This window comes from Quercus suber, unplaced genomic scaffold (assembly GCF_002906115.3).
Source record: "Quercus suber isolate HL8 unplaced genomic scaffold, Cork oak 2.0 scaffold_220, whole genome shotgun sequence".
Taxonomy (NCBI): domain Eukaryota; kingdom Viridiplantae; phylum Streptophyta; class Magnoliopsida; order Fagales; family Fagaceae; genus Quercus; species Quercus suber.
The window spans coordinates 967,106-973,905 of NW_027069678.1; the positions used below are offsets into that span (position 1 = coordinate 967,106).

The 6,800-nt window shown below is 32.6% G+C and overlaps 1 long non-coding RNA gene across 1 annotated transcript; it reads left to right on the forward strand.

Annotated features, from left to right (window-relative positions):
* Positions 1 to 2,940: 2,940 nt before the first annotated feature.
* LOC136070240 (uncharacterized) lies at positions 2,941 to 3,985 on the forward strand. The gene is made up of 2 exons (XR_010631530.1): positions 2,941 to 3,316; positions 3,552 to 3,985. It is a non-coding gene; the product is annotated as an uncharacterized LOC136070240 (long non-coding RNA).
* The last annotated feature ends 2,815 nt before the right edge of the window (positions 3,986 to 6,800 follow it).

Genomic DNA, 6,800 nt, shown 5'->3' on the forward strand with positions numbered 1-6,800 from the left:
TTGAGGTACTCAACATTTCAAATTTGAATTTACCCAAGTAAAATTGCAAACGACAATTATCTCTACAAGCTTCTACTAACACTCGTCTAATCTCTCCATCCGGAATTCTCTAGAGTTTCCTTGTGTACTTTAATTTCAGCCACATGTTTATAGAATAGTAGAAGCTTGTAGGAAAATAATTACTGTTAGAATGGTCTAGAGATTTCAAAGTCGGTTGGCTAACCGACTTAAACTAGTATAGTGAAGTGTAGTGAAGTGTTGGTTGAAGTAACGTGTGTGAAGTGAAGTACGATATGAGACGTATGAAGTGAAGAAAAGAAAGTCGAGAGTGCTTGTGTCATTGGTGTTAGTAGCTAGGTGTCTAGGAGTAAGGTGTCAAGTGTGTGCAATTGTATTTGATGAGTAAGTGCCGTGTGCAGTGAAAGAAAGCTGCTATGTGTGCACTAGTGTTAGTGAGTCAAAGCATCAATACTTGTAAAGTGTCGAAATTTAAAGAGTCAAGTTTTAAATAAAAACTCTTTATTTAGTGTTTTGTTCAACAGTTTGGTATCAGAGCAAGACGGTCACAGATCATGTTTATGGTGTCAAAGATAGCATTTTTGGAGGTGTTCATTTTGCTCGTGTACAATCTGGGACTGTGAAGTTTGTGGTTTGGGACCAAGCATATTTGGTTGTGCAAGAGATTTCACCAAATTGTGATGGCGGACCTCCAAGCTGTCAGTAGCATTAGAAGGCTTAATAACCAAAATTACAACACATGGTCGATATGCATGGAATCCTACTTGCAGGGAAAGATTTGTGGGAGATCATGGTTGGTGGTGAAACCACACCTCCTGAGAATGCTGAAGCTTGGTGGAAGCGAAAGATTCAAGCCGGAAAGGCTTTGTTTGCAATCAAGACAAGCATCGAGGAAGAGATGCTGGAGTACATCAGGCATGTAGACACACCAAAGGCAGCGTGGGACACCTTTGCAACACCATTTTCAAAGAAGAATGATGTGAGGCTACAATTACCTGAGAGCAAGCTAATGTCAGTGGCACAATGAGATATGACGATCACACAATACTTCACTAAGGTAAAGTCTCTCTATCGCGAAATCTCTTAATTGGATCGGGTACCAAATATTTTTGATTCAAGAATGAGAAGGATAATCATTAATTGGTTGAGACCCCAATATAGAAGTTTTGTAGCTGCCATTCAAGGTTAGCGTGTCCAATCATCATTAGTAGAATTGGAAAATTTGCTAGCTAACCAAGAAGCATTGGTCAAGCAAGTGGCTTGGGTCTCACTAAAGAGTGAAGATGAGGCACTCTTTAGCAGTCAATATAAAGACCGACCCAAGAGAAGATTTAATGCAGGTTCTAGGAATAGAAATAATGAAGATGGAAAAAATGAAGAGAGCTCTCAAGATGGAGGAGCTCAAGAAAGTCGCGACAATAATGAACGACGATCCACGAGTCCCAAAAATCGTAACGTCAAGTGTTTCAAGTGTGGAAAAATGGGCAACCGTGATACAAATTTAGTGAATTAGAAATTACTGTTGAGTAAAAGAAGAAGAAGAAAAGCTAACTTGTTTAGATGGTACAATTCATAATCCATTTACATAAAAGAAGCTTAACCTGTCATTAATTTGACCTGAACCTTCATGGGGAAATTTTTTTTGGGTTGTATATGCATTAAGAACTTTTAGTTATTTTTATTATTACTAAATATGCATTTATGTAACAACTTATAAATGAAGTTGAGTTTAGATTGATTCATATAGTTGTATATTTCTATCTCTAAATGACATAAATACAACCCGCCAACAGGAATTGGTGCCCATTGTATTTATAGACAATATTGTTCCATCCTGACTGAGATCTTCGGAAGAATTTAAGGTAATGTCACTGTATGATTCTTAGAGTCCTAATAATTTATAGCTAAATGAATTGTTCAACTACTGTGCACCCTTGATGTGATAGTCACTTCACAAGTATTAAGTAATTGTGGGGTGGGGGGTAAGGACCGGGGTTAAGTCTGCAGGAAAGAGTTTCACACATATATACGTACACTTACATTATGCTAGAGTAAAATTTCTATCTTGTATATAAAAAAAAAATGAATTGTTCAAATTTTGTTACACTATCACAATTAAATAAACATTGATTACCATTACTTAGATATCCATTTTAAGATATTGGTGACATGACATAGTTTGAGGTACGTGTTTAAATATAAACGATTAAAATTAGGTTGAATTATGAATTGCATTCTTTAATTTTATTCAAAATTCAATCCAATCTTATAATTTTTGATTAATTCATTTCAAAACTATAACTTAATTTATTTTTATTCAATGTAGTCATTCTACCCAATTTTGTCACATATATAGTGTTGTTAGGTATATTGAAATAACGTTGTTTTGTAAATTTAAAAATTACATTGTTTTGAAACACTTAATGGCAACCTCTCAAATGAAAGTGAACATATGAATGACATTGAAATGAATAGAAATTAAAGGAATGAAATAAATAATTTTTTTTTTTTTTTTGCTAAAATAAAATCACCATTGTGAATGTTTTTATTATTTTTGTTAAGTTTTTGGGTTGAATAGTTGTTATTTAGGTGAAATTAGCTAGGCTTGTTGAGGAGAAGGAACTTAAGGTTTTAGAAGGGTCCAACTACAAAAATGACACATATAATAACTAAAAAAAAAAATTGGACCCAGGTGGGGTCTGTCCATCCCTGATTACACACTACCTAGTACACATAAAATAACAATTATCAACGGATAAAAAAAGGGTTTGATATCTTATTTTAAGTCAATGGTAAAGAGCAAGTAGATAAAATGATCAAATTATATTTAATCTATTAAAATAAAAGAACTGTTTTATCCTTTTCAAAGGAAAAAAATTTTAGTTTAATTTGTTGCTTTGTACTTGAGACTCTTTGTGGTGTTAAGGCCTAAAAGTGCATGTGTGTACATGTACTGAGTTTAAGGTTTTTTGGAATCCGTGGGGACACCTCCTATGAACAACCTAAGAATTGCCCTATTTTGTTTCACGGCAATTGTAGATTATTGTTTGTGCCCTCAGCCTTGGACTATTTCTTAGCCACAAATGAATGATTATGGAATATAGTTATACTATCAATATTGTTTTATTGACAGATTGTGTATTGTAATGAATTGAAGGTTTTGGCACCACTTTCTATTGGATTTGCGGTGTTCATGGTTAACTTGGCCACCATTCCAATCACTGGCACTGGCATCAACCCCGCTAGGAGTTTCGGTGCTGCTGTTATCTACAACAAGGCCGAGGCATGGGATGACCATGTAAGTACACTTTCCTTACTTAGACTACTGATTATTTGCATTGTTACTAAAGTTGTTTCTTTGTTGTATCATCTCATTATATGCATAGTATATATACAACAATTATGATCATGAGAAGTTCTAAAATTTTGGAGTTGACTATGGATCCTCTGTTAGATATATCATATCAGTGTTAATATTCATACCCCAAAAAAAAAATTGGTGCATCTTAAATACTTGTTATTTTCTTTTCCAGTGGATCTTTTGGATTGGGCCATTCATTGGTGCAACCATTGCAGCTCTCTACCACCAATTCGTGATGAGTGCAGGTGCTGCGTAAGCTCTTGGGCCATTCAAGAGCAACCCCCATGTTTGATAAATAAAGAGTCTTAACTATTTGATTCCTTCTCCATGGTTCTCCAGATAAATGACATTGGAAGAAGGATTTGATATCTTTAGAAGAATAATGGAGGAGTGCTTATGCTTGTGTATGAATGTTTCTTTGGCTCTCTTAATTTCCTTAAGAGAGTTATTAAAAGGAGCATAAAATTTTAGATAAAGCCTGTTTGATCCCCCACACTATTTTGCGTTAACAATAGAGATCAATGGGCTCAATTCAACTTTGCTGTTTAATCACACGTGCTTCCATCAATAATCAATAAAATGCATTTCTAGTAATCAGTTCATAAATTTTTTTTGTGGCTTTAATCTAAAAATATAATTGCGCGATTTGAAAAATCAGCATATAAATTAACTTTCCATGTGAGCATTACCCGACTTGTCTGATAGCGTTTGTTCTTAGCAAATTTACGAACTAATTTTATTGTGCCATTTACGTGGCTTCAAATATAGTATATATTAATGATACAATGTTCCCATACTATGCCCATGCACGTGCCATTAGCATCTATCAGTCTCTGCCTTCTCTCTCTCTTTCTCGCTTTATTTTCTGAAAGCAAGTTAGCTGTTTAACAGTGAAAAACCCAAAAAAGTCGGTATGAAACTTAATTGTTATTTATTGTATTGAATATGCATTATGCAATAGTGAAATGAATAGTCATTGTACTGATACCTTGAAAACCCCGTAGAACTTTATACAAGGCCGACCCTTGGCCATTTACTAGGAACTCCATCTTAATAAAGCCCCAAAGTTGTGACCCAATAATTCTACGCTCTTACTTATCCCTCAAAAGAACCTCAAAATTGCATACCAATTGAAATCCAATTTGATTTAAAAAAATTATGTGAATATTCCAAATAATCATTGACAATCAATTTCTCACAACTAGAATTTTAAATTTTTGTAAGAAATCTCACACATGGCAGATTGTCAAAATCAATCACTCACGTAGCATATACCAAACAATCTATGTCTAATAGCATCTTAAAAATTGGAAATTAAATTTTAATTTCCCTCACCATGCATTGCTTTACTCAAAGTAAATAATTAAAACTATTAAAAAAAATTCATATCCTTTTGTTACATTTTATATATTTGGTTCTCTATATTAAATAAATCTTGCTCTTAGTATTAATTCATCAAGTTATATGAATTCATCTTTATTTAGGCACATTAAGCTTGTTGAGTGATTCTTGTATTAAGTGAAGTTGCAATAGTACATTTGATCAATTTGATTATATTTTTTTATTCCTTCAAATTTATTTTAATATTTTTATATTATGATTTTATATTTTAAGATGGTGGTTCTTTTATTTGTAAATATTTTTAATTTTGAATGTCTACTTGAAAATATTAATCTGGATATGAAAAAAAAAATTAAAAATACAAAAAAAGTAATTGAAAAATGTGGAAGCAAGAAATTAACCGGTGCCTGATTGCTTGCTTAAAAACACAATTAATTTAGATTATGGGCTTAAATAAATCCGCAATGAGAAATTTGAACAAGAATTCAAAGACTGTCCCACTCTTATAAAAGTATGTAAAAAGACTCTTATTCATATGATTTTCATTGTTACAATTCTCACTCTGTGTATATTTCCCCCTTTTGTTTGTATTCTCTTCCTTTTTATACTCTTCTTCCTCCTTCTTCTCCATCCTTATCTGGAGCTTGATTCTCCTTATTTCTTCTCTAGCATGTGCCATTGTAGGTGTTGATCTAGTTTGGTTGGGTAACCTTCTGTCCCATTAGGTTCTTCTTTTCTTGAGGTCATAATTAATAAAGACTTTTGGGACTTCTTGTTTTATTTTGATAAGTAATTTGTTGCATTAAATGATATTGTGTCAGGTGGATCGCTATGGATTTATCAGGAAGATTCAGAAGGCTCCCTCGAACGCTAAGTGTACCATGATGGATTTGTCAAGAAAATCCAAAGGGCTTTCTTGGATGTTATGCTATCTTGATAGGATGTCTTTGGTAGTTCAGACATCCTCGGATATTGTGCGTACCTCAGTGGGATGCCTTTGGTATTTCATCTATGGGCATTTACCTCGAATGGTTCACGTGGTCCATTCATGCTTGGACTGAGGGTGGTGGGCCTTGTTTGGTTGATTTCCGGAGTTCAAGATCTTAGGGGTACTTTTGATGATTCCTTGTTTAATCTTTTACCCTTGTTGCTGGGTATGTGCTTCCGTAGTTGGGCTCCATTTCTCAGAATGACACATTCTGGGCCTGTCCCGATCTAAGGTCCAATGTTTACTTGAGTTTTTAGTGTCACGTCCCTACAAATCTCTATTAGGATCTATTGATAAATTTGTTACTAGAAATATAACAAAATATAACAAAAAATAATTTAAATGTCATAAGTTAACAATAAATTCATTAAAAAAATTATAATATAATGAAATAATACAATAGAAAAATCACAACGAGAATAATCATAATAATGTTCAAAATGCAACACAACAATTATTGATTATATACAAATAATAGATTCTTTTTCAAATGCATGTATCGCTTACATAATTTTTTTGACAATACTTGTTGTAGTTGCTTTTCTAATATATATATATATATATACACACACACATAATTGATAACTTTTACTTAAGGTTGATTAGTCATATAATCAATTATTATATATATATACACACACACATAATTGATAACTTTTACTTAAGGTTGATTAGTCATATAATCAATTAAAAATGAGTTCTTAAAATTAAATACAAAAACTTAATTAGTAACTTTATAATTTTAAAAGGAAAAAATAACCTATTTTAAGTAAACATTTATAACATTTAAAGTTAAATAAATATTAGCTATTGCGGTCTTGTGAGATGAGTATTGAGAAGTGAGGAGTGCATTGATTATCAAGAATATGGGTACAATGCAAAAGCTACAATCGTAAAATTAAAGGGCCACCTGAGCCAAAACCCAAATTGTATAGAGAATCTTTTCAATTATGCCCAAACAAAATATAAAATTAATCATACAAGAAGATTTCCAAACTAGTTTGAAAAGTTTATTTCCAAACTAATTTGAAAAGAAACATATTCCCTATAAGAATGGACAGGTTTTAGGAACTCAATCACTTCTTCTTCTTT